The sequence below is a fragment of the Panthera uncia genome, chromosome D1, assembly GCF_023721935.1.
Source record: "Panthera uncia isolate 11264 chromosome D1, Puncia_PCG_1.0, whole genome shotgun sequence".
In the NCBI taxonomy this organism is placed as follows: Eukaryota; Metazoa; Chordata; class Mammalia; order Carnivora; family Felidae; genus Panthera; species Panthera uncia.
In genome coordinates, this window is record NC_064808.1 from 50,879,164 (window position 1) to 50,906,586 (window position 27,423).

At 39.9% G+C, this 27,423-nt stretch overlaps 1 pseudogene; it reads right to left on the reverse strand.

Annotated features, from left to right (window-relative positions):
* Positions 1-7,908: 7,908 nt before the first annotated feature.
* LOC125929217 (E3 ubiquitin-protein ligase TRIM22-like) overlaps positions 7,909-27,423 on the reverse strand; it is a 43,007-nt pseudogene continuing 23,492 nt past the window's right edge.

The following is a 27,423-nucleotide window of genomic DNA, read 5'->3' on the forward strand; positions in this document are numbered from 1 at the left end:
ATTGATAATGGTGTATTATGTATTTGCAAGTTGTGAGAGAGCAGATCTTGAAAGTTCTCATCACAACAAAAAAAAAATTTTGTAACTACGTATGGTGACAGATGTTAACTAGACTTATTGTGGTGATCATTTGGTAACATATACAATTTTTTTAAGTTTATTTATTTTGAGAGAGAGAGAGAGAGAGAGAGAGAGTGAACAAGAGTGGGGGAGGGGCAGAGAGAGAGGGAGAAAGAGAATCCCAAGTAGGCTCTGTGCTATCATCACAGAGCCCAACGTGGGGCTCAAACTCATGAAACACAAGGTCATGACCTGAGTCGAAATTAAGAGTTGGAGGCTAGGGGCACCTCGGTGGCTCAGTCGGTTGTCTAACTTCAGCTCAGGTCATGATCTCACAGTTCGTGAGTTTGATCCCCACGTCAGGCTCTGTGCTGACAGCTCAGAGCCTGGACTCTGTTTCAGAATCTGTGTCTCCCTCTCTCTCTCTGCCTCTCCCCCACTTGCACTCTGTGTCCCTTGCTGTCTATCAAAAATGAATAAATGTTAAAACAAATTTTTAAAAAAGGAGTTGGAGGCTTAACCAGCTGAGCCACCCTGGTGCCCGAAAGTATACAAATATTGAATCATTGTGTTGTGCACCTGAAACTAATATAATGTTGTATGTGAGTTATGCCTCAATTAAAAAATACAAATATTCTTTTTTTGTGGGATGCAGAATATTTGTTTTCTATAGCTATTATAAAATATTACCACAGACTCCACAGCTTAAAATGCCAGAATTTGAGGTGCCTGGGTGGCTCAGTTGGTGAAGCATCTGACTTCAGCTCAGGTCATGATCTCACAGCTCATGAGTTCAAGCTCCACGTCAGTCTCTGTGCTGACAGCTCAGAGCCTGGAGCCAGGTTCGGATTCTGTGTCTCCCTCTCTCTGCCCCCCCCCCCCCTTTCACATTCTGTCTCTCTCTGTCTCTCAAAAATAAATAAATGTTAAAAAGAAACAGAAATCTCTGTGATTATATTTGAGCCAGCTAGATGTTCCAGGAAAATCTCCCTAGTTTAAGGTGTACTGATTAGTTTCATCTGATAGTCATCTTAATCCCCCTTTACCATCTAACCTAACATAATCACAGAGGTTTGCAATGGGGATGCCATTTGAGCGGCCATTATTTGGCCATCATTCTGCCTTGTGGTAGGCAGAATAAGTTTCAGAGTTTGTAAATGATGTTTGTCACACTCGCTATTCTTGATTAATTTAATCTCTAGATATACTGTCAATAATAGATGCATTTAAATGTCTCATTTTGTTATGTTCATTTCTCCTTGCTTCTTAATTAATATTTCACATATTGAGGCTACATTGTAATACACATACATAATGTCTGTATGTATTCACAGATCCTGCTGGTTTTTTAACATGATTCTGAGTGGGAGATTCTCTCTGACTTTTCTCTTTCTTTTTTATTTCCTCCTTGTGCTCATTCTTCCAGTTACCTCAACCTGTTCTCCTAGACACTCTGCCTTGAATGAAAGCTTAGTGTGGTGGCTTCTGATCCTGATCCAGTGATGATTCCATGGTCATCACAGATCTAGTTACTGAGATGGAAGGAAGATCGGTTCAGTTCCTTGGGGGCAGAATGTATCTCTATCTCCTTACATTTCTAGATAAGCCACTTTCCAGAAATGTAATTCTAGGAAGTGGTTTGATACCAGTTTTTTGGTGTGTGTGTGTGTGTGTGTGTGTGTGTGTTTAATTTACATTTTTGAACAGGAACCCTATCTCTCATTATTCTTGGTCTCAAGTAGTGACCTCAGTTTGGGTCTGCTACATGAAAGAACTTGTCAAAATCTTGCAGCAGCTATATTTCTTTCTAGGCTACTACCTTTTTCTAGATCTGGAACTCTGGATATTATGGATTTGTGAATCCCCTGACCCATGATCCTTGTTTTATTTTTTCCTTGATCTACAAAAACGTTGTTAGTATCTAGGTATCACAATCCTGCAACATTTATTTTCCCAGAGACTAAAAACAAACTTCTAATCTATTTTCCCCATTTTTTATTAGTTTAAAGTGATAAAGTTTCATTTGTACCATTTACTTCTCATAAACACTAAAGACAAAGTACCTGTGTTCATTTTTAAAATGACCGCTATCAATCATCTCAGATCCCCTTCCCCACAAGGATGGTGTCCTTAGATGCTGGGAATGCAGTAGAAAAAGAGTTAAAGTGTCCAGAAAAGTCTTCCCCTGCCTTCCAGCACATCGTATCTGTGATATCACCTGCCAAATTCTCAGCATCCTACTGCTGTTTCCTCAGCCACTGAGGGTCTGCTTACATCTTCTCTGAAAACTACATCAGGTCAACATAAAATGTCAGGGTGTCTTAGTGTCAGAACATGGGACAAATTGGAGGCAGATATTATGTTTCTTCTGAATAGAATGTCATTGAAAGGTCCACAAGCAATGTGACCGCATGTCAAAATAAGTCATTACTCTTTAAGGAAAGTCAGCAAACCAGATATTAGATGTAAAAAATACAAATATAAAGTCTTTACAACAAAGCAGAGGAGAACATTTTTACAGTCTTGAGTAGTTCAAGATGTTTAAAAAAAAACCATTTAGGCCCAAGATGGAGCCACTTGTGTCCAGGGTGCCACATCAGCAAACAGAACTCAGATAACTTTTGTGTTCCTGTAAGTGTTTCACTTGACCATACCACAGTATATCCACTGAGCCAACCCCCAAACGCCACTCCAACTCTGGGCCTTCTCACCCCACACAAAGTTGACTATGTGACCCCTGCCAGTTGGATATTTTCTATTTGCCTCTCCCTTGTTGTTCATTCTCTATCCTGTAGAAGTTTTCTGCTTTCAACCCAATTTTGCAGTTGTCTGACAGACTATCCACTTCATGAAGTATTAAAAAAGTTCATGTATATACCTAAAATGTTTTCTTCAATCATTTCTTCAACAAAGATTTTCTGGAAAGGAACCAGAAATAATAAACTTTTAAAAAATGATAAATCATGCAGGGAATATAGTCAATAATATTGTAATAACTTTGTGTGGTGGCAGAGGATAACTACATTACCATGGTGAACATTGTGTAACATATATAATTGTTGAATCATGGTCCTGTATACCTGAAACTAATATAACATTACATGTCAACTATATTCCAATTAAAAATATTTTAAATGATAAATTAAACTACAAAAAAATTTAAAGTTCTTCTCAACAACAGACAGCAGTAAAAAGACACCGTATGTGGGATGCTTGGGTGGCACAGTTAGTTAAGTGTCTGACTCTTGATTTTGGTTCAGGTCATGATCTCACAGTTCGTGAGATCGAGCTCCACATTGAGCTCTGCACTGACAGCACAGAGCCTGCTTGGGATTCTCACTTTCCCTCTCTCTCTCTCTCTCTGCCCCTCCCATGCTCTCTCTCTCTCCCTCTCTATCTTAAAATGAATAAGTGAACATTTAAAAAAAAAAAGACACCATATGCAAGCCAAAGTCAGAGAGAAAATAGTCCAATATTCACCCAACAAATATTTGACAAAGGACTTGTATCCAGAATCTATACAGAACTCCACAAATCAACAATAAAAAAGACAAAACAATCTAATTTTAAAATGAGCAAATGATTTGAACAGACATGTCATTCTAATTTTAAAATTAGGGAAGGATTTGGAAGTAAAGTTATGAGTGGCCAAAGTGCATATAAAAAAAATTCTTGCCATGATGAGTTCAGGAATATGCACATTAAAATCACAATGAAATAGCACTAAAAATCACTAAAGTGCTTAGAATTGCAATGACTTACAGACTCATATGTTGGCAAGGGTATGTAGCAATCTGTTGGTGGGTGTGTAAAATGGTACAAATTTGGGAGAAAATCTAGCACTTGTCTTCAAGTGAAATATATATCTACTCTGTAACAAAGGAATTCAAATTTTATGTATAGTTTCAAGAAGAATTAAGCACACATCCACCACAAGAAGACTTGTCTATACCTTTATTCATAAAACTAGTAATACGTTAATTCATAACATAAAAAAATTGAAGACACTTCAAATATATCTCAACAGGAGATTAGATACATATATTGTGTATATTCATACGATGGAATGTTAATCAATAATAGAAGAGAACAAACCACTGATAAATAAAACAATATGAATAAAGAACAAAAATGTTATGTGAAAGAAAGCTTATCCAATGGAGTTGATACTGTATGATTCCATTGATAAGAAGATCCAAACAGGCAAAATTTAGATTGAACTTCAAATAGGGGAGGAATTCCTTCTATCAAAACAACGTCCCATAGAAAACTTCAAATCATATGGGTGGTGGGATGTAGGGAGGGAAGCAGGGAACAAGAATCTGAAGTCACTGTAAAATATTCAAAAACAGTCAGAAACCAAAAGGGAGTATGCCCTTAGTAAAAAGGAAATAACATTGGGTGAGTTTCCTGGTTTTGTATCTTTTCAGCTGAGAACAGACCCCAGTCAGCACAAAGTTACACAATTAAAACTTGTAGAGAAGCTCAATTTTGTTGACTAGAAAAGTAATTTAGAAAAGAAAATGCAAGTTTACCACATACACCGGAAAGTGAAGAGAAATACCCACAATAGAAAGAGTTTGAAAATTCTACATATAAATACTGCCAACATCTCTAAAGTACACGTTTGAGGAAGACTCTATACAATTCAAGTAAAACTATAAGACCTGAAGAGGTAGTTTAGCTGCTACTTACTGCCGAGAAGACACATGGAATTTGACATCAGCCAAGTAAACTGCCTGAAAAAAAATTTAATTCAGAAAACTGTAACAGAATCCAGACATTTTTGCAACATATCTTTCACAATTTCCAGAGTACATTATACAATCTAAAATCACTAGACATATTTAAACATGACCCATGCTTTAAAAAAAAAGAAAAAGACAGTCGTGGAGATTGACTCCAAGATGAGCCAGATGTTTGTTAGTGGACACAGACTTCAAAGCAACTGCCTTAACTATAGTCAAAGACAAAGGGATAAATATGTTTCTAATGAATGCACAAGTAGGAAATCTCAGCAAAAAAATAAAAATTATTTTAAAATAATGAAAACTCTGAAACTATAAAAACAATAACTGAAACTTTAAAACCACTATATGGGCTAAAAGAATGATTAGAGATGAGAGAAGAAAGAGTAAAGGAACTTGAGGATAGATTAATAATAATTATCCAAGAAGGAAAATAGTATCCAACTTGAAAAGCATATTTTAAAAACTGAAGTAAGAAAAAGAAGAGAACAGAATCTCAGTGCCTTGTGGAACAAAATAAAAGGAATAATATACATTTAATTGGGATTCCGGAATTAGAACAAAAGGAAAACAATACATATCTGAAAAATATTTAAAGAGATATTAGCCAAAAAAGCCCTGATTTTATGAAAGACATAGACCTGATTAGAATAAATACAAAGAAAATCAGTTTCAAGCATATTATAGTCAAAATTCTGAGAAAAATTTGACAGCAGCCAGACGAAGCAGCACAGTAAATACAGTGAAATGATTGTTGGCCTCTATTTAGAGACATCAAAGACCACAAGGGAGTGGAATGATATTTTTTTAATTGAAGAAAAAAAAAATATATATATATATATATCTGTCCACACTTCTGTATGAAGTGAAAATATTCTTAATAAAGGCAAATGAAGACATTTTATCAGATCAACAAAAACCACAACTATTTTTTATAGCCCAAAGTTGAGAAAAAAAGGGAAGTGTTTTGTTTTGTTTTGCTTTTTTAATTTCTTATCTCAGGGGCACCTGGGTGTCTCAGTCAGTTAAGCGTTCTGACTCTTTGATTTCAGCTCAGGTCATGATCTCACAGTTTGTGAGACTGAGCCCCACGAAGGGCCCTGCACTGGCAGCATGCTTGGGATTCTGTCTCTCTCTCTCTTTCTTGACCCCTACCCCACTTGCATGCACTCTCTCTCTAAAAATAAATAAACAGTTAAAAAAGAAAATAAAATTATAAAATAAATTTTAAAAACTATTTAAAAAAATTCTTGTACTATACCTAATGAAGGTAGACAGAAACAAGGAGACTAAGATATATCTGTACTTAGCAGTGCATGAGTTTCTTAGTGAACAGGAAGTCCTGGGACCATCGAGAACAAAGTGAGGGCACAGGTGCCCCTTGTGTCATCAGTTCATTCTAGTTTTGCTAGACTATATTAAACACCAAAAATATTTTATTTTATTTTATTTTATTTTATTTTATTTGTTTAAGTTTATTTATTTATTTTGAAAGAGGGAATGAGAGAGAGAGAGAGAGACCACATGCACATGAGTGTAAGAGCAGGGCAGGGGCAGAGAGAGAGGGAGAGAAAGAATCCCAAGCAGGCTCTCTGCTGTCAGAGCAGAGCCCGACACAGGGTTCAATCCCAGGAACTGTGAGTTCATGACCTGAGCTGATATCAAGAGTCAGAGGCCTAACCAACTAAGCCACCCAGGCCCCCCTGTTACACATTAAATATAAATGTTATAAAATTGTATAAGTTTGTTGAAGATGACCGCTCAGCATAATGGCATGTTTGATAGAAAGAAAAATAACATTTATTTATCTGCTATGAGGATTTGTTTTCTCCATACCTTGAAAACAATATGGGTTATTGCTTTCCAATATTCTCAAAAACAAGTGAAAATACTTAAAGTCTATGAATATACCTGTAGGGTTTTAGTAGCAAAGCACTTCTCAGTAAAAAAATGAAGCCACACTTACCACCCCCAACCTACTAGATGAGAGTCACCAGAGCTGAGGATGGAGGGGAGAGAGAGATAGGACAGAGAGAATGGCAGAGGGGGAGGGGCTTAGGCCTTTGGAGATTAAAAACAGATTTGGGGTTGGACCATTTAGAGAGATTAGGGGTCTGGATCAATTAGATTGTGCAGTATTATCCTTGAGCAAAAAGGAAACCATTGGAATCCCAAAACCATGGGGCAGTCCGTGTGCCAGTCTTCCAATAACAGCATCACAGATCAGCACATTGAGAGATGTCTGATCACTTCTGGTGATGGTTCTAGGTACATTGTCGGTGGATAATCCTGAGAGCTGAAGTCTTCTTATGCACTGAGATTCTCCTGAGCCCACCCAGACTTCCCACTGTGGTCACCCACCTTATTCATTAATGTCCCAGCAAAGTCCTAAAGATCCAGAAACACGAATAGTGTAATTACCACTCAAAATTCAGAGGTAGTGGGGAGGGAAAAGCCCCAGAACAGATACCTGGTCTCTGAGAGTGTCTGCAGCTCCGATGAACTAGGGAGGACTAAACAATCAGGCATCAGAGTAGCTGATTAAATTCAGCAAGCCAAAATGAAAGTAACAGTGAAGCCTTTAAACATTTACTACAGGGGCATGTGGGTGGTTCTGTCAGTTACCACTTCAGCTCAGGTCATGGTCTCACCTTTCATGAGTTCCAGCTCCTAATGGGACATCTCTGCTGTCAGCACAGATCCCACTTCAGATCCTCTGCTCCTCTCTGCCCCTTCCCTGCTCATGTTCTCTCTCTCTCTCTCAAGAATAAACAAAACATTAAAAATAAAAAGGATAAACATTTACTACAGTAGCATGAGGAAGAGGCTGGAACAGGGGAAAGTGCTGTATAAATAACAGAAATGAAACCGGTGAATTGCCAAAGTAGTAATTAGTAATGCACACACCAGAAAATACAGTTTGCAAACCAAGAGCACTCAGCCGAAAACACGGTATGAGGTGTGGGAGTATATAAAGCAGCAGTATATAAAGTATATAAAGCAGCTCATGTAGTGAGAAGGCAGTGATTGTTTATTCTTCACAATGATTGGTTATAATATTAGACTTTTCTTCAATGTTTATTTTTGAGAGAGAGAGAGAGAGAGAGAGAGAGAGAGAGCATGAGCAGAGGAGGGACAAAGAGAGAGGGAGACACCGAATCTGAAGCAGGCTCCAGGCTCTGAGCTGTCAACACAGAGCCCGATGAGGGGCTCCAACTCATGAATCTCGAAATCATGACCTGAGCCTAAGTTGGCTGCTTAAGCAACTGAGCCACCCAGGTGCCCCAATATTAGAATTTTCTTATAAATGATAGGGAATTGGTCAGTGGTTACCTGATATCAACCTTGGGAAACAGTTCAAGTTTTGCTTCTGATTTCCAAAGACACAAGCAAGAAATGACCCAGGTCAAGGTAGCCTTGCAAAATAAGTTAAATTAAACTTTATATATGACTAAACTGGTTTGTCTGCTTAGGAAAAGGCTGAGTGTCTGTTTATTATTGATTTTAACAGTGCCAACTTCCTCATTAGGTCTCCCCCTGTGGAAGAGTGCACAAGCTGAGGGTCAGATAGACCAGCACAGACCTGGGGGTTGTCTCATTGCCAAGGGAACCCTGAAAAAAAGGTTCCTACAGTTTTGTGAACCCTGGGGTCTGAAGGAGTTTGAGGAAGGAGGGCTAAGAGTGGAAAAGTATTGAGTGTTCAGCCAGAGTACAGTATCTTCCAGGTTTCCAAATAAGGACACCTCCAAGCAAAGGCTTCCGGGCTAGCAGTATAGGTATGCACCAAAAGCATGGCCTGCCGGAGAGGTGGGGGGCCTGGGTCCTTGACCGCCACTCCCTTCCAAGACTGCCATGCATGGCTGGTACCAAGTCTGGTGTGGGAGGAGGTTTTTGCCCTGTGACGTCCAGCCTATGAAGTAAAGCTTTTGTCACTGCCAGTAGAGGGGCCTAAGAAATTACTAATAGGATTTCAGCCTAGAGCTAAAATCCTCAATTTCATTCCCTGACTTTTCAGGACCTAAGCTGGAAACAGACGACATTATCATGAACTCTAATGGGTGAGACTTTGAGGAGTTATGTCAGAACTGGGCAATGAGTCTGACGCAACAGCAGACCAGGCAATGATCAAGATTATTCTGAGGAGGATGAAACCTGTCTGAAGAACTGAATATAACCATGAGTCTTCAGTTACCAAGTCAGAAAAAGAGGTTCCATACCCAGTAGGGCTTCCTTTAAAAAGCTAGAAAGCTTCCCCCTTAAGTTCCTTTTTATTTTAAATGTTTATTTATTTATTTTGATAGAGACAGAGCACAAGCCAGGGAGGGGCAGAGAGAGAGGGAGAGAGCAAGCTCCACACTGTCAGTGCAGAGGCAGACACGGGGCTTGAACTCACAAACTGTGAGATCATGACCTGTGCCTAAATCAAGAGTTGGATGCTTAACCAACTGCACCACTGAGGTGTGAACCCCCCACACTAAGTTTCTATATGGATCTTATCTTATCTGGTCCAAGACATTGATTCAAGCACAGCACAGGTTTGACCACAGTACAGCTGAAGGCTACCCTGAAGCTTTCAGAGGAGCTGAGGCAGTGTCAGGATAGTCAGGGTTCACATGCAAGAAGGATAATCCCAGGGCGCAAATGTGGTCTCCCTAAAAACAGGGTTTACAATGTGAGGGCACCCCAAGGGGACAGATACTAATCTGGCTGCAGACTAACAGAGCTCCTGCCCTGGGGTTCCCAGTCCAGACAGAATAATTCACTTTAGTCCTTGGTTTCAGAACTACCACAGATGGTTCGTTTCAGTCTTATTTGTGTGTGATATCAGTTTATCAGCCTGGTGATGTGAATGACATCTCTGTGTGCTCTGTTGGGATCTGGGAACTACGGGATCAGTAGTCAGTCTGGATCCAAAGCACTTACAGCAGCTCAGAAAGGCAACACCCCAAGGTTTTAGTTCAAGAAGAAGGAGAAGCTTCCAGGGCTGGTTCTAAAAGACCTGAAAGACCACTGATGTTTTTCCCTTTCCCCCTTCCCCATGCCTCCCGAGGTACCAGAGTGTTACGATTCTTTTCTGTTTTTTGTTATTCATTTTCCCATGTTGTTATCAGTATGTCTCTTTTACGTTTTTTAATTCTGTATTTTCATCTAAACCTTTTAGTCTGGAAGGACTATATGCAGGAAGGGTGAAAGCATTTCTATAGGAAAACATTTTTGTACAACTTAATCAGAAAGACACATCATGTTGAAGAATTGGTTAGCACAAAAATCTTGGATCTCTCATCCCTTGCTGTGATGTTAATCTCTGACCTATTTGAATCTTTAGAAAGGGGTTGATGGGTGTCTGGATGGCTCAGTCAGTTAAGCTTCTGACTCTTAACTTTGGCTCAGGTCATGGTCTCACAGTTCGTGAGTTTGAGCCTCATGTCAGGCTCTGCTCTCTCTCAAAACAAATAAATTTTAGAAAGGGGTTGAAGGGATTAGAAAGCTTTTGCAAGGTCCTCCACAAATATTGAAATGTCAAAGTTATAAAAGACAGATGTACAATTGAAGGAAGGGAGCAGACATCCTGATCAAACATGAGGCGCAAGTGAGAATTGTCTTTTAGGGCAATTGCTGCTTTGAGAACCCGGATTGTTTGTCTGAGATGTGTGGTCCAGGCTGGGGTTGTCTTATCTCTTCATCAGCTGCAAAATTCCATCCAGTAATTGTTCATTAAAATAGTCAGTTTCCTTTGTGGCTTGAGTGTGGCATGAAGCATGAAGAGTCCACCATGTGTCCCATGATTAGGTCCACTGATTTGTAGCTTGGGCTGCTAATCCAGGGCCATTATCAGAGGCAAAGTGCTCAGGAAACCTAACAGGAAACAAATATGGCCTTGTAGGGCCTGGATACCATGGCTTGAGTCAGTGGAATGCATGGGAGTGCTAGGACAAATACAAAGAAAATGTCAACTGTAGACAGGGTTGAGTGAGAGCTCTGATGGGACAAGGGGTTTGATGTTAGGCAGGATGTTCTACCAGCCAAGAATATATTTGGTCCTTGGGCAATTTGGGGATTCGGTCCTTGGGCAGTGATTTTAGCCTTGACCAGAGTCACGGACAAGCTTTTTATACTATTTCAGTATTTGTTGCTGACAGTGGCAGTCTGTGCATGTAGGCTTTTTCTAGATTTTCCAAGGCCATCCTCACCTGAATTCAAGAGAAGATTGGTCACAAACCTGTTTGCTTTGGGGTAGAAGACACTTAAGTCTCCACATTTAGTTGACAATCATGGTCTGCTCATTGATTGTTTCCTTGGCCAAGTGTAGGTCCTCTCTGCTGAGCATCCACATGGATCACAAACACTTATTAGGAGCTAATTTTTCTCCAACTGTTCCATCTCCACAGGGAAACTTGTTTTATATGCCAGGCTCAGGTTCTCTAGCAGGCCAATCAAATAGCCAGGCCATTTACTATTGCCCAGGAATCATGTTGGCTTACAGTCCTCCACATGCCCCACAAAATATCCCTAACATGGCTCGGGGGCAAAGACTAGCAAAGGTGCACACAGACAATTTAACAATATCAATAATACCTTCAGCAGTGGGGGGCATCACAGTAGAAGTTTGTAGGGGCCCAGAGACACCTACCCATTGTCAGGTTTGGGCAAAGGCCTGGGTGCTGACAAAGATTCTCTCCTGAACTGAACTCAGGCCCCTTAGTATCCCATCTAGTAACCTCTGACCCTGTTCCTTGGCTCTAAATCCCCACTTTTTTTATTATACTCAGAGTTGAGCCAATCTCTCTCTCCCACTACAAAACCCCATTGTAGCAGCCCCCCTAGAATAAAGTCCTCCTTACCTTACATCTTTAACAAGTGCCCTGAATAGTTTTTTCTTTAAATGGTGGTGGCTTCAGACCCCAAATCAGAGCATAGTGTCTGTTTTTTCTTCATTTGGTGCCAGGGATTAAGGGATCACAGTAACCAGTGCATGGATGTATAAAATGCCTAAAAAGTGCAATTCTCTTTAATCTTCTCATTGAACTCTAACGTTGGCAAAGAGCATCTGGTCCCTACTAGAGACAGAGGGATCCGCTTAATTCCTAGTCTTGTTTTTTTTTTTTTTAACGTTTTATTTATTTTTGAGACAGGGAGAGACAGAGCATGAACAGGGGAGGGTCAGAGAGAGGGAGACACAGAATCTGAAACAGGCTCCAGGCTCTGAACTGTCAGCACAGAGCCCGACGCGGGGCTCGAACTCACGGACGGCGAGATCATTACCTGAGCCGAAGTCGGCCGCTTAACCAACTGAGCCACCCAGGCGCCCCCCTAGTCTTCTTTATATCTGAAAACAGTTTAGGTCGGGCCACTTCCCTGCTCTCATCTGTATGTCAGCTGGCACCTTGAGCATACTCCGGTGAGACCCTAAAGGAGAGAACCCAGAAAAACTTTACCCAGACTCCTGATCCACAGAAACCATGACATAATAATTGTGTGTTCTTTTAAGCCTAAAATTTAAACCTACCACTAAATTTGTGATCGTTTGTTACATAGCAGGAGAAAATAAATACAATTTCATATAGTCTATTAAGTTAAAGAGGCTATTACAATTACAGGAGATGATGAGAATGAAGTAATTTTTACAATAATGTAATATTTACTTAACTGGATAGAAAAAAATTTTAAACACTGATTCTTTACTCAAATTATCCTATTTCTTGAAAGCAAAGTTAATTATTTTAAAATGAATGGATGTGCTTTCTTAAAATCATTTATTTCAAGTCAGAAAATAAACCAATAAAAAGCATCAATAGACACACTCTGGGTCAATGCTTATGTGCTAGAAAACAGCAGGTTGTTACAACTAACCTATTATTTAATTTCCACAACATCCCCATCAGGTAAGTTTTATTATTTTTATTTGTTTTATACATGAAAAATTGAATCTGATAAAAATTAGTTAATGTGATAAGGGCCACAAAGGGATAATATCATTACACAAAATTTGGTCTGTTTTCAGAGTCCAGCTTTGTAACTGTCCAATTATAGTGTTCACCGTCTACACTAAAAGGTGGGGACATTTTCTTCATGTCATCCGCAGTAGCATGGTGGCCATGAAGCATCTCAGCATAATATTATCTATGACCTACTACTGTCTCATTTGGGCTATATGGATTGAGCATATCAAATTGAATTTCATGGCACCTAAGGTTTGCCCTAAGATGGCCAGGCTCCTCCTGCAGGCAGCATTTCCTGGCTCTCCCTCCTTCCCCATATCCTTGGGAGTCAAGTTGCTGCCTTCTCTGTGGTGTGGTGCAGAGGACAGCACACAGGTGTGGGAGTAGCACACAGCTGGTACTATTCCTGCCTCTCTCACTCATTAACCTTGAAACCTTAGGAAAAAATTCTAACAGCTTACAAACTTCTAGAATTTTTTTCTTCCGTTTGTAAACCCTTTTAATCTCCTGATATAAATTTCTTCCTCTTAGGATATTTGTAAAGACTAACCAGAATGATGTTAATATATATTCACGTATTTATACAAATGGTTACAGGTATATATACCCATAGGTGTACATGCGTGTGTATGCATGTGTGTATATAGACAGATATATAAATATTGATCCAGCGCCAGACACTTTCATTTTCATCCAGCATGGCCAAGGTATGCATCTTTCTCTAAAGTCCTGTGAATCTTGATTCAAATTTTGTACAGTGGCATAGTCTGCTCTATTTTATAATGCTTGCTTCTCAATGAGCAATCTGTGTCTTCACTATCCTAGGTAGTTCTATTCTTCATTTCATATTCTGACAAAGAAGAGGAAGAAGAAGAAAAAGAAGCAGAAGAAGGAGGAGGGAGAGGGAGGAAGAGAAAGAGGAGGAGGAAGAAGGAGGGGGGAGGAGATGGGGAGTGGGAAGAGAGGGGAGAGGAGGAGGAGGAGGAGAAGGAGAAGAAGAGTGCATAGGGTGGTAAATGCAGAGGTATACTCAGATGTTTCACCACAAGGACAAGGACTGAACACCAGAAGGCTGTCTTTCATCAGCACAGCTGAGCCTAGACATGACCCTCTCTACACGACACAACATGAAAACTCATATTGTCTGCAGTGGAGTTTTGGAATCTGGGAAAAGAGACTTCAGTGAGCCAATTATCATTTTATTAAAGCAAAACTAAACCAGAACAAAACAAAAAAATTGTTCCTCATTAATACAGCTTATATTTTTTCAGCAATAACAAATGTTCACTCTTTCATGTAAGACTCTTAGATAAGTGCTTCACATCTAATAAAATTTGGTTTCTCAAAGTGACCCTAGGAAGTAGGTACAATCTTTAATATGAATTTTTATTTTAGGAAAATGAGACCAAGAGGTGCTAAGTAACTTGTTCAAGTTTATGCAACTTGTAAGTAAAGACATGAGATTTGACCTCAGAAACTCTGAGCACCAAAAATCCACTCTTGGTAAATATTTTATTTGTGCGCTTCTGCTTTAACTCCGTCATATAAAGGGGTGCCATTGTAAAGCAACACACTCTGAAGGATTCACTACCAAATGACAGATTCCTATGCACTGTCCTAAGTCCTATGTATGGGGGTAGAATTGATAAGTTTTCCTTGTTAATTCCATTAAACAGCAGAGGGAATGAGGAAAAGAGATGTCAGATGTGGTACAGCAATACTGGTCTTTCTACAGAAAGGATTACATGTGTTCCCTTTGCAAATAAGCATCCTCTCCTCATGATAAACAAAAACGAATAAGAAAAAAAATATTTTTCCCTAGTGAGAACAAAATATTATGTAGAAAAAGGTTAAAGCTTTCGCTGCATGGCAAAGACATGCAAAAGACTGTTGAGTTGACTTGTGTTCCCCTTAAGTTCATATGTTACAATCCTAACCCCCAATATTTCAGAGTGTGATCTTTTGGAGAGAGGGTCTTTACAGGGGTGATTAAGTCAAATGATGTAATTAGGATGGGCCCTGCTCCAATCTGATTAGTGTCCTTAGAAAGGGGAGATTTAGACACAAAGGCATGCAACAGTAGGAAGGTGATATGAATAGACACAGAGAGAAGACAGCTACCTACAATGCAAGGAACAGACCCTTCCCTCACAGCCCTCAGAAAAAAGCCAACTTTGCTGACACCTTGGTGTTAGACTTCCAGCCTCCACAACTGTGAGACAAGAAATTTCTGTTGTTTAAGCCACCCACTCTGTGGTAATTTGTTACAGCAGTGCTAGCAGACTCTTCCAAAGACATTCTAAAATAAAAGATGGAGAAAAGAAGGAAGAGGTTTCAAAATGGTGCAGATGAGCTCAGGTGTAGGAGATGAGCCCCAAGGACAAGGAGCACTACACAAAAGTGAGGGGGGTGCCAAGAAGGTTCAGGAGCTTGGTGGGCACAAGATGATGGAGCCTGGACAATTCCAAGGATTAAAATATGGATAAGTAGTCTGAAAAAACTGACATCTAGAAAACTCGTAGATGAGTGACCCATGGTTTGCGATATTGAAAAATGAGACAATGCCTGCTTCATAGTCTAGGAAAACCCCAATATGGGGAGGGACAGTCATGCAAAGAGTCAAGACCTTGGGATCAAAGGTGGAAGACTCCTCAAAAACCTTATAACCAGATTCATTCTGTAACCCAATAACCCAGTAGCCAAATTGAGGTTTGTATCTGGAGTAAACATCTGGAAGATATACATTCGGGTCAAAAACAAACCCAGAACTCCCTTTTCTCTTGGGGCTTCTTGCTTTACTGTGCACCCCCAGGATCCAGGCAATCTTCTCAGACACATCTACTTCCCAGCAATACTTGCTTTAGGAGAAATGCTGGCAGCCCAAGACATCATAAAGAGAGAAACCACATAGATGTATATTTTGAAGAGAGAAATCTTATATGCCATTTACCTGTCTTTTACCTGTCTTTTATCCACAGAAATGGTAATATTCAAAATATCATTGACTGGCTTCAGCATCACGTCCACTGTGGGAAAAATGACAGGGTTGGGTGAAGGATACAGAGCAGGTGTGTCTTGTGACATTTGAGGTGGAACATCAGGAACTGACTGGGAGGAACTCATGTTGATGGGTCAGAGATGAGTAGCACACTTAAGAACTGTTGTATGCACGCATGTTTGGGGAGGAGCACATGAAGCTAAGATCATGGGACCTGATAGTAACCACAACTTCTAAAAGGGATCAGAACATGGCAGTTTGAAGAACCTGTAACTCCTTCTTACCCCAGTAGCGTTGAATCTCTGTCAGCTCTGAAATGACAAAAGTTTCAATGATGTTGTTAAAAGCAAAGAGATTAAACCCTGATACTTGGCTTCTCACTAGAATGGAGGCATGAGGCCCTGTGTGGCTATCAACTGGTGAATGAAATGATGAATCAGACACCTTGACCATTCCCCCTTAGATATGATCTCATCTTCCACACAATATATCTATCTCCGCTTGTCAGGCCTACATCCTCTCTTTTATCCTCATCTAGAAACCACATCCTCTTCCCCATTTTGCTCCAATACTACAACAATTTGACACCCACACCCTTTCTCTGACTCTCCTTACCTTTAAACACTTGCAGCGTCCCTTTCAGATCTGGAATTTGGTATGCACTCTTCGGTTTCTTGGAAACAATGTTTGGCCTCTTCAAAATCCAGCTCTCACTCCTAGAGAAGACAAAATTGGTCACCCCACATGTCTGACCTCTGCAAGACCACTGCTTCTCCCACTTTTCACTCCACTGATGTACTTGAATCCTCTCCACTGAAGGACCTGAGGAGGGGAACGGGGAGAGACCTGATGCTGCAACCAGAAAAAATATCTGCTCACATATACCTTTCCATTTGCCCTCTGTGTGATCTTCAGAAGGGGTCTTCACCTCAATGAAGCTCATGTTCTTCCTTCTAAAATGGCGAAACTAACCCCATACTCTCTACCTCTTAAAATAATAAAACTATATAAAATAATGATGCATTTAACAGGTATTTGATGCCTCTAAAAAAAATCAAGTATTTGATACATGAAGAAGTCACTGCCACCCTAGGGGTTCCACCAGGGAGAGGCCAGAGATGTGAGTTCCCAGACAGGTGGTCAGTAAAGAAGCTCCAGAACCTGGCTACAGAGGGATTTAGGTTATCAAGTATGGAGCTCTATGTTAAGAGTCTGAAGGGTCTCCAAAGCCTGGTATCCCAGTACAGATGTCTAGAGAATAACATTTGAGGTTACATTCTCTGGGGAAACATTACACACATGTGGAAAAGGAGAAGTTATGACAACCAAATGAATAGTGGTTTGAATTTCATGTATTTGGGAAGACCTTGAAGCTGCCATGTGGATAGGACACTTTAGACACAAAAAGGCCACATTTTCTATAAGATACTAAAGTGTGTAAGCAAGTAGAAATTAATTATTGGCACCAGGACCAAAGCCATTGTTCCCCAAGACAGGGGTTGGGTTTTTTTGTTTGTTTTGTTTTTTTGTTTTTTTGTTTTTGTTTTTTTCCGAAACCCCAATGAAACCACTAGAAAGAGCTTGTTTCTTCTATTTTCAGGAAGAAAAATAAATGAAAGGAGCTGCCTTTGTGGAAAACTTGGGGGTCTGGAAGATAGAGGATAGGATCCTCCCTGAAATAAGACAGGTACCTATGAAATATGGAAACAAGCTGAAGCAGAGACTAAGGTTTGACTAAAATTAGTGAAATCATGCTCTTACTGGCCCTAACTCTGTGACCTCCCACCACCCAAATTCCGTTGAAAACTTTCACCTGTGATCAAAAATTTAAAATGATATAATTTCCCAATTCCCCAGCTCTGTGGGTTTTTTTTAATTTCTTATTCATCCCAAGATAACTCTCATGGCTATAATTCTGTCTTCACATAAAAAAGGACCATACCTGGTCTCCCACACATACCTTCTCATGACATTAATCAAATCCTGGAGAAGAGAGAAAATATGAGTCAAGTACAGGATTGGTATACTTAGAAAATAAAAATGGGTAGTTAAATTTTCATTTTAAGTAAAAATATACTTTAGCTTAAGCAAGACTCCTGCAATATTTAGGATATCCTTCTTTTTTTTTTTTTTTTTTTAATTTTTTTTTTTAACGTTTTTTTTTTTTTTTTGTGGCAGAGATAGACAGAGCATGGACAGTGGGGGAGGGGCAGAGAGAGAGGGAGACACACAATCGGAAACAGGCTCCAGGCTCCGAGCCATCAGCCCAGAGCCTGACGCGGGGCTCGAACTCACGGACCGCGAGATCCTGACCTGGCTGAAGTCGGACGCTTAACCGACTGCGCCATCCAGGCGCCCCAGGATATCCTTCTACTAAAACAATGATTTATAATTTATCTGAAATTCAAATTTAATTATGCATCCTGGATTTGATCTGACAACCCTCCAAGGAGTTATAAGCCCTCCTACCTTAAAAAGTTTTATCCTCCTTAACCCTCTAACATCCCTTGCTAAGGTGTGAAAAAAGAGATGATCAGAATATGGAGGACAGAATATATGATAAGACCCAGATCAACCATCCTGAGGACTCATGTGAGGATGTTAGAAAGATGCTTCCAGTGCTTGGAGATGGGATATATTTAAAAGAAGAGAAGAGGCTTGACATTTTTAAACAAATACATACATGAGAAGACTTCATTAATTCATTATGCTTTTATTTATTCCAGAGACTGATAAAGGTGAAACACATATGTGCCAGACATCATTCCAGGCTCTGGAGAGTCAAAGATGAATAATCAATAATAATAGTTCTCCAAAAGTATACTTTCTTTTGCTGCGGGTACATGCAAACAAACACTTCAAGTGAAATGTTTCTCTGGCTTTCTTTCACTCATTCTATATACCTCCTCTCCGTTACCTATAGGTAATCTCATCAATATTTGAGCATGAAATAAGCCAGAGGAACCAGAACCTGAGAAAGTCTAAAATGTAATTTACTAGTTGCCAACTGTTTATATTCCATTGCCCCAAATGATACCAATACATACTCAGTCACAGTCTTAGAAACTATATCTTACTCTGAATTTCAATATTGTATTGTCAATCCAGTCCATGGTCTCAAAATCTTTTAGCCATCTTTTTATTCCCATCATAGAACAGAAATGTACCAATATATTTGGTTTCCCTCTTTCCAGCCCAACCCCTTTTATACCAATGAAGACCTGGCCTTCAGTTGACTCTACATTTCGGATAAAGTTTTACTCTCTGAATTAGGCTTTTTCTTGTTATTGTATATGACAAAAACCCAAATAAAACTGGTTTAAATTTAAAAGAAAGATGAATAAATTCAGGGGCAGGTGTAAATTTCGTCATAGGTGGTTTTTAAGTGAAAATATTGTCATCAGAATCTGTTATTCTCAAAATTCTAATTCTATTTTCTACTTGCAATATTGACTTTCTTTTTAGGCTCTGTGTGGCATCAACTTGAATCTCCTGGTTTAAATGATAATCCCTTATATACTACCTAGTGAAAAAGAGAATTTCTCTTTCCTAGTCATGACAGTAAGATTCAAAGGCATAAAAATCTTTGACCTGAATTGGGTCAGATGCATATGTCAAAATAATTATTGCATTATTGGTAAACATAAGAATCTGATATTCTGACTTACCTAGAATTTAGAGACACATCCCTAAAGCTACTGATTTTATCAACCCTAACCAACTACATAGACTGGGAGTAAGAATGATTCTTCAAAGAGTAATTCAAGAAGTTCTAGAAAGAAAGAGAAAGAAAGAAAGAAAGAAAGAAAGAAAGAAAGAAAGAAAGAAAGAAAGAGGGAGGGAGGTAATTGAATTGAGGTTGGACAAACAAAAGTCCCATACAGTCCATCCCTTCACTGATTGCCATCTCCTCATTCTTTTTACCAAATTATTTCCCCCCAAAATGGCTCAAAATAATACAATGGTTACAATACTATTAAACATAGATGACTTGCATCACATATAAATTATAAATCAAGATGAATTAAAGGTCTAGACTTGAGATATAAAACTATATAACTGTTAGAAGAAAACAAAGAGAAAAATATTCACAATATTAGATTTGGTAATGATTTCTTGGATATAACAACAACAACAAAAAGCACAAGGAATAAAAGAAAAACCGCTAAGTTGAACTACACCAAAGTTAAAAATTTCTATGCAGCAAAGAACACTATGAAGAGACAATGCACAAAAAGGTAGATGATATTTGCAAATCATATATCTGATAAGGTATTAGTCACAGAATATACAACAAACTACAACAATGCAACAACAACAAAAAGCCAATTCAAAAAATGGGGAAAAAATTTGAATAGATACTTCTCCAAAGAAAATATACAAATGGACAATAAACCCATGAAAAGATGCACAACATTATTGGTCTATATTAGGGAAATGAAAATCAAAACTACAAATATTGCACAGTCTAGTACTCAACAACAAGAAAATCAAATGTAAATAGAGATTTGTGTTATTTGACCAAACTTAATGAAGAGATGCCTTACAAATGGTAGATCATAGATAAGGGGAGCTTATAAAGAATCTTGTCTTCAAATTTTTTTGCACTGCCTTTTATGAATTGCTAACAATGGCAATTTTCTTTGCCATTCTTTGAATTATCCCTCCAAGCTTTGAAATGATTGAGAGGGGGTATGGAGGGGCCCAAGAGCCTTTCAATGTCACCATAAGGAAGAAAATGAAGGAATCCAGCAGGGAAGGAAATTTACTCTCTGTTTCCCCTAAATCTCATCATGTAAACACTCCAACCGAAGCCTTACCTGCAGCATGTCTTCTGAGGACCCCCATATCTGATGCTCAATGTGTGAGATGAGTGAGCCCTCTCAAATACTGCTTCTGCCAGTCCAGCTAGTCTCTGGCCTCTACCAAGTTATCCAACACATTTACTTTGTCTTCCTCCAGCTTTTGCAACACTCTCTTCTCCTCGCTGTCCAGGAGGCCTTTCATTTCATTAAACTCTTTCAGAATCCTTTGTCTCTCAGTCTGCATATGATTCTTTGGGGATGGGAAGAGAAAGAGGCAGTCAGTCTGTTTGGCCAAGGGCCTACTTTGTCTGGGCCTGGGAGCCAAGACAAGAATTATCTTCCTCAGGGACTTCTCAATGAGGTAGTGAGCAACTACTGAGAAAGCCATTTCCCCATGACTTTCCTTTGAGTTTCTTCCAAAGGAATATATTAAAGTCTACTTTACCAGGGCCCACCCTCAGACACAATATGACACCTGGATGAGGCTTGGCTTGCAGATATCTGTCCTGGATAATCATGCCACACTGTATAGTAAGCCCTCTTCCACCCACACCTCCTAAATAGGGAACACTGGGCTTTTCTCAATATGTTTTCTGGAAGTATTAGTGCCTCAAACTTGATGATGGATATGGAACATGGGATTCATTAGTCATTTTTACATAGCTTTCTCCTATGCCTTCACCTCCAAATATTTGGTTTTATTTGTGATATGTCTACCCTCTGGAACCCAATTCCAACAGGGGAGGAATGAAATGAGGACTAATCAAATATCTTCTGAACTCATTAATTGTGAGGTAACCAAGAGAAAGGGGCCTCCTTGTGACTGGACTAAGATGCTGCCTTGTTTCCTGCCTCAGAACTCCCTCAGGAAATATTTTCCTGCCTTCCAGGAATCTCTCTCCTCTCTGATGTCAACTTCAAGCTCTTCTACTTTCTGCTGCTCCTTCCTCAGCTTCTTCAGAGTTGCCTGGAGTTTCTCCTATGAGAAAAAGAATCACCAGAGTCAAGTTATGAGCTTTCTTAGCACCTGGATAGAAGGAAGAAATAAGACTCATCACAGAAGAGACTAGGTTACGGAAATGAAACTGATGATTAGAATCTACTATGTAGACAAAAATCTGAAGAGGTTAATGCATTCTTTATCCCTGTGTGCTGCAAGTTATCACCCCTTGATCAAGAGTAACCTGATTCTCTCTTTTCCTAGAGGAAGAAGTGATCCTGCAGCAAGGAAATTCCTTTCCTCTCATTGACAGCATTCTCCACATCCAACCAGCCATGTTCCCCAAAAACCCTTCTGCTCAAAGCGGCTATCAGATTTTATCTTGGGAAGCATTTCTCCATTCATCCAACTTCTCTTTGCTAAGGGTCTCTAATCTAGACTCATTCCTGATCAGATGAAAGAATGCACAGAAATATCCTTTAGGTCTCAGAAGCTGAGAAAAGGGTATGGAAAAGAGATTTCAGAGCTCAGTTTTATGATGGCAAGGGGAGGAAAATAGGCTTAAAAAGTGAAGAATTCATTTCAGGTATCATCCTGCCCCATCTTCTTTCACCCTTGAGCCTACCTGACATTCCTTGACCACCTTCTCTGTGAGGAATATATGATGACCGTGATGCTCCTGAGACACTGCAGTGTGCTGGCAACCAGCCTTCCCATGCTCCTTACAGAAGACACAGAGTGTTTTTCCATGATTCTCACAGAACTTTTTCTTCTGTGGGCTCCTATTTTCCCTGACTCTCTCCACAATGCCGGCTAGAGGGTGGTTAGGTCAGAGATTCTGAAGCTGATATTTGCACTGGCACACAGGACAGTTGCTCTCCCCTCCTTGGTGAGTCCCTGTTCTTTGCAGTGATGCAATCTCAGCAGAAGGTGTGGCCACAGTCCAGGCTCAGGGGCTCTGTCAGAAGCTCCAGGCAGATGGGGTAGGTCAACTCCCTCTTAAAGTTTACCTGTGCTAGAAAATCCATTGCAGCGCTCCCCTGGCTTCTACCTTTCCTGACAACTGAGGCTCTTCTTGCTCACAGACTCCTGTAGGGCTGGAATGTTGAAGGGGACATGATAAGAAAGGCAGAAATAGAAAGGATACTGATTATGTAGAGATTTGGAATTGGGCAAAACATTAATATTCAATATAGAGAAGAAAATGGACAAGAGAAGTAGGTCAGTAGCAGAATGAAAAGCACTCTTTGTAATAATTTTAAACACGTCACTCTCAGTTTATGTAGCATGATAAATTTCACCCCATCAGGGTAAGCTTGCTAGTTTGTCTTCTTCTACTGGTAGACAGACAAACTGAAGCCCTTCCTACCAAGAACCTTGTGCAACCCATAAGTTTTTCCGGTCTTTACTTGCCCATCCCAAAACACATCCTTCCTGTTAAATACACTAAACCCACTGTGGCCCCTGGGCTTTTGCACTGCTCTTCTCCTGAGTGGAGTGATCCCACTCGTGATATTTACATGACCTTTTTTAAAAAACAATTTTATCAAGTAATATTTCTATCAAATGCATTAATTTCAACAGTACAATGCAATGATTCTAGTAAACTTATGGAACTGGATAACTAACACCACAGTCCAATTCTAGAACATTTCTATCACATGAAAACAAGCCTCGTGCCATTAGTAGTCACCCCATTCTGAACTTGAGCCTTAGGAAATCATCAGTCTTGTGTTTTTATATTTTACAATCTTGTGTATTTATATTATAATGTATAATAAGAGTGGAATTATAATATATGATCTTTTGAGGCTGACTTCTTCACTTAGAATACTGGTTTTGAGCTTCATCCACCCTGCCTTTCTCTCCAGTTCCTCAATGTCAAAAGCACAAAAGTCACTGCTGCCTCAGAAACTTTGCACTTGTTTGTCTCTCTACATAGAATCACTCTCCTCCGACATCAGCATGACTCTTAGTTTTCATTCAGTCTCCTTTTATGCCTTCTCATCAGGACCTGCTTTGTTAACTTCTCTATAGCAAAACTGCTGATACTATCATTTGCTGTACATTTGCTATATTTTTTATTTTTACTACATAATACAAAACATCTTTCTTTAAATATCTGCCCCTTCCTCCTAAAAAGTAACCCATAGATTTTTTTCACTGACGGATCCTCAGTACCTAGAACAGTACATCATACACAAGAACACAATATGTGATAAATATATTAAGTTAGAATCTCCTCATCTCTCCATAGATGATTAGATCTTTCTCATCAACTTTTCAGCTTTTTTTCCTTTTTTTAATGTTTATTTATTTATGTTTATTTATTTTTGAGACAGAGAGAGATAGAGTGCAAGTGGGGGAGGGGCAGAGAGAGAGGGAGACACAGAATCTGAAACAGGCTCCAGGCTCTGAGCTGTCAGCACAGAGCCCGATGCGGGGCTCAAACCCACTAACGTGAGATCATGACCTGAGCCGAAGTCGGACGCTTAACCAACTGAGCCACCCAGGTGCCCCAAATGTTTATTTATTTTTGAAAGAGAGAGAGAAGGAGAGAGAGGAAGAAAGTGCACTAGCAAGTGGGGGAGGGGCAGAGAGAGGAGGACAGGGTTTGAAGCAGGCTCCATGCTGACAGCAGACAGCCTGCTGCGGGGCTCAGACTCATGAACTGTGAGATTATGACTTGAGCCAGTCAGACACTCAACCGACTGAGCCACCCAGGTACCCCTTAAGCTTTTCTTCCTATCTATTAGTAGTTCTCTAATAACTGAGAAGAATTTATCTGCTAACACACCTGTCCCACATAGAGCCTTCCCCATGCCCTCAAATTCGTTCCCCAGAGACACCTACAGAAACAGCAAGGATCACAATAGGGAGGTAATTTTGTCACTAATGGTTTTATAACCAATTACCATTTACAAGTCACTCTGACCTATTTATTCCTTATATAAGAATCCCTGAGAAATAAGAGTGTACATAGAATCTTTCTTCACATGTGTACATAGAATCACATGGCTTACAGATCATTCTATTTACAGACGTCATTCTATTATAAAAGATAGAGTTGAGTAGACATACAATCCTCAAGATCCTCTTTCAGAATTCTCTCCATTACTGCACAGATGTTAACAAAGACAAACAGAGGGAAAGGCTGTGTGAACTAGACAGCTACACAGTGCTCTGGGGGTATAGGAATAGAGACCTCAAGACCAGATGGGTGGTCTGGGGAGTTTTGTATTTGTAGATGGAATTTCACCTTGACCTGGACATACAACAAGGAGGTCGATGGGCACAGAAAGGAATATGTTTTTAGGGATGAAAGAACAGGTTCATATACTCCTAGGGTCACACACATGACAGAGACTCAGGAAACATAAATTCCAATGAGGCAACTGTTGGTCATGGGAAAGAAGAATCAATATATAATGAAGGCCATAGATAGAAAGATAAAGTCTGTCCTGTTTCAAACACATTGAGTGCTATTATGGTTTGAATTATATTCCCCCAAAAGATGTCAAAGTCCTAGCCCCCAGTATGTGTAGATGTAACTTTACTTGGAAATAGTGTCTTTGTAGATGATCAAGTTAATGTGAAGTCATTATGACGGGCCTTAATTCAACATGACTGCATCTTCATAAAATGGGGAAATTTGGGGACACAGATGGACATGCACACATAGAGAAGGCCACGTAAAGACAAGAGCTGAGATCAGGGTGGTGCATCTACAGACCAGAGAACACCAAAGATTGCCAGAAAGCTATCAAAAGCAAGCAGAGATATGGAACAGATCCTCTGTCACCACCCATGGAAGGAACCAACTCTGCCAACAAGTTGATCTTGTACTTTTAGCCTCCAGCACTGTGAGAAAATGAATTTCACCTAAGCCAACCATTTGTGGTGCATCTTTTTATGGCAGCCCCAGAAAACTAATATAAGTGCTTATGTTTCCTTATTCATGTGTTTTTCTAATGTGTATTTATTTTGCATGCACTCAAGAGAGAGAGACTGGAAAGGAACAGAGAGAAAGGGAAACAGAGAATCCAAAGCAGGCTCCAGACTCTGAATTGTCAGCACAAAGCCTGACACGGGGCTCAAACCAACGAACTGTGAGATCATGACCTGAGCCAAAATCAGGCGCTTAACCGACTGAGCACTCAGGCGTCCCTATTTCGTGTATTCTTTATTCTATCATTGAAGAAGTGTTACACCATTGAAAGTCTCTCCACCTTAAACAGACAGACAGATACAGAGCCCAAATGTATACTCCCCTTGGAGATGGTACAAATGTGGAGTTTTTACAGTAGGGTAAGGGCCAACTAGATCCTAAGTTTCCTTATCTCCCTACATCCTGATTGTATGGAGGCTTTCTGTGTCTGCACAGATGAGAAAAATGAAAAGTGTCTCCACAATAAGGGAAGAAAGTCCTATGAGGAATGTAGACATCCTTGATCCTGCCCCTGTTCCTGAGTAGAAGAGCCTCCTTCTTCTACCACCCCTTAGAGTCCAGGGTTTAATCTGCCCCACATTAATGACACTGCCCCCAAGAGCTCAAGCTCTGAGGTCAACCTGTTTCAAAGTAGTCATTTTGTCACAGAAGTCCATGTCCATAAGGCTATGGCAGGCTCATCACTGTCTGTCACCATCAGTTCATCAGAAGGTCCTGTAAGCATTCTCTTCAAATTATGTCCCCACCAACTGAGTCTTTTACCTGGATTCCAGAAGTAGCTTCTGCACCAGTCTCCCTGAAACTGTCATCCATCTCAGGCAGTCTGCTGTCATCACTGTTCACATCCCAGCAGGAATGACTTTTTTTTTAAAGCATCCATCAATCTTGCCATTCCTCTGCTCAAACACATGTCATTCAGCTGGAGTCAGTCTTTATCATGGTCGAGTTAGGTTGACGTAACACATCCCTTCCTATGCCTCATCTTCTCAGCCCAGCTCCTACTCCTCCCCAGCCTACACTGGCTGGCTTATATGTGCCTTGCTCACTCTTAGCAAAAATCCATCCTCAATCCATCACTTCCTTGAAAACTCAGCTCAAAATCACCTCTCCACACTGAGACCTAGCCCGAAATCTGTTCTAAATTGCAAATCCTTTTATCAAGGCACAGCGTAGATACCTAGCCCTGTGGTGGGACTTCTTATCTACTAGTGCTCTTGTTTCTTTGTTTTCATATTTTCTCATACCGTGTTACTCTTTTACTGTTTACTTTCTCTCCATTCACCCAGAATATAATTTTTTGGAGATGCTTAATATCTACTGAATGTCAGTAGATGTTAATACGTTTTTTTTTCATCACAGCTATATGCTTTTGCCTTTGTGAATTTAATCAAAAATATTTTTTTTAATTTTAAACCCATTTTCTCCCATCTATTGGACCCTGTGCTAGCCCTCTGAGTAAGCGATTAATATACACCAAATACGAACCTGGTCTAGATGTAAGACATAGAACAATGACTTCTGAAAAGTGATAGGAAAGGAAAGTGCACATCAAAATATTATATAACATAGAGATCAAGGTACAAGGTGTTCAGAGGTGAGATTAAGATGGAGTTCTTTCTGAAAAATTACCAACTCCTTTCCTTACTCTGAGCAGGGACAAAGGAGTTAGGAGTTGAGCTAAAAAGCAATGGAAAAGTGTGTCTAACAGGACAGAGTTCTGTCATGGTTTTTTTTTTTTTTTAATTAACAAAAAATTTTTTTGAGAGAGAGAGAGCAAAAAGGGGAGGGGCAAAGAGAGAGGGAGACACAGAATCCAAAGCAGAATCCAGGCTCTGAGCAATCAGCACAGAGCCTGATGCAGATCTTGAACCCATGAACCGTGAGATCATGACCTGAGCTGAAGTCAGATGTGTAACTGACTGAGAACCCAGGTGCCCTAATGGAGGACAAGTTCTAAAGGAGAGGACTCCAGAGAGTCCTGAG